Raw genomic sequence first — 1,813 nt, forward strand, 5'->3', positions numbered from 1 at the left:
CCTTCACAAGGCTGCAAAATATAACACATAAGATGTTTTTGGAAAGAACAGAAGATCTCCAATAATATAATCACACATTCTTCTTGCATAAGTATTTCCGCAGTGAAAAGAAGTGTGTGTACGTGTGTAGTGTGCATGCTATGTGATACCTCGGCTCTTGTTCCAGAGAAACCGTAAGAATGACATTCAGGCCTTCAGTGTTGTACCTGGCACACCACCACTCTCAACGTTCAGACCGCTATGGGACTTTTTGCAATCTCTCTGTCCTCCTCTGCAGCAAATAACATATGACCATGGACGGTAAATGAGAAGCAACAGCAAATAATAACGGGCAGATTTTATTTTATTTTTTGCCATTCTTCTGAAATATGAAGATCATATTTCTTGTGGTTCACATTAGCATGTTGCTACATGGTAAGTCCATGCTCTTTTTAATGCTGATACTGACAAAAGATAAATTATTTTTCTAATCAGTACTTTGTCTTGTTTTTCAGTAGAAGATAACTGAACATTCTTAAAACAAAATTAATTTCTTTGATAAGCAATACTGTTTCAGATAACAATAGATTTTCAGAGTAAATATTTTGAACTAATTTTCATACCTCATTAACAAATAGTATTTCTTGTTTTAAATATGTGTATGTATGTACTATTATATATTTGTTATTTATCTATACACAGTATATATATATATATATATATATATATATATACAGGGACGTGCACACACATTTTGAGGGGCAGGGGCTCAAGTGGAAAAGAGGGCACTTCTCATATTTATTTAAATTTTTTTCTAAACAAAACATTAAATATATTAGGGGTGTGTGACATTGACAAAAAAAATTATCAATATTTTCTGGGATTTTATCGATAATGATACCTAGACGTTATTTTGCTGAGTGTGTTATTGTGTTGATATCTTAAGGGCTACCATGGACAGCTGACTCCTAAAATTTTTGATATTCTGATATCAGTGATCGAAATGTATCTTTTCCAATAAGTTTAAATTGATGTTTTACCTTTTATGGGCAGTTTTACCTTTATAAAGACTTTTTTTTTCTAAAAGTGTGCATCATCTTTTCAGTCAAATTCTTAAATTGAATCAGTCAATTAGAATATTAAGTCATTTGGGCTGTTACCAAGCAAATTAAATCAGTATTGACAAAATTAATCTTTGCAATGCAGAGAAAACAGAAGCAGCATTAGAAAGGGAATTTAGATGCATTTACACTCTGTTCACTCTGCAATTACAAATGCATTAATACTGTTTTGATATTTTAAACGTAAAACGTTGAATACTGATATCTGAAATTATAAAAAAAGAAAAGAAAAGATACTTTAAATGTGAAATTAAAACTGCCAGTAGGTGGCAGCGTCACTGTTAATAACGGAGTCATTGCGACTGAACCGAATCATTTAAACGGTTGATTCATTCAGGAACAAATCAGCGTCATGTTGACTTTATTTTAGTTGACTTTACATGTGCATGAAGACTTTATTTTCATGCACCCAGGGAGACAAACTCGGGAAGACGTTTAACAGCGGACAGAGAACACTTTAAATACACACAGGAGGAGGGGATGACGAGACACACCTGGGAGCAATGAAACATCAAGGGAAACACCTGGGACAAATTAACTTAACTAATCAGGACAGGAACAGGAAACTAACCAAATAAGGTCATAGGAAGGCACATGAGGAGCAAGACACACAAAACATGGAACAGAGTCTGACATCACTCTCCCCTCCGGAAGGCGTGTCCTCACGCCATATACCATCCAATGGGGAGGGAGGGGGGGGGGGGGGGGGCCCT

The sequence above is a fragment of the Sinocyclocheilus grahami genome, unplaced genomic scaffold (assembly GCF_001515645.1).
Source record: "Sinocyclocheilus grahami isolate Dianchi unplaced genomic scaffold, SAMN03320097.WGS_v1.1 scaffold346.1, whole genome shotgun sequence".
In the NCBI taxonomy this organism is placed as follows: Eukaryota; Metazoa; Chordata; class Actinopteri; order Cypriniformes; family Cyprinidae; genus Sinocyclocheilus; species Sinocyclocheilus grahami.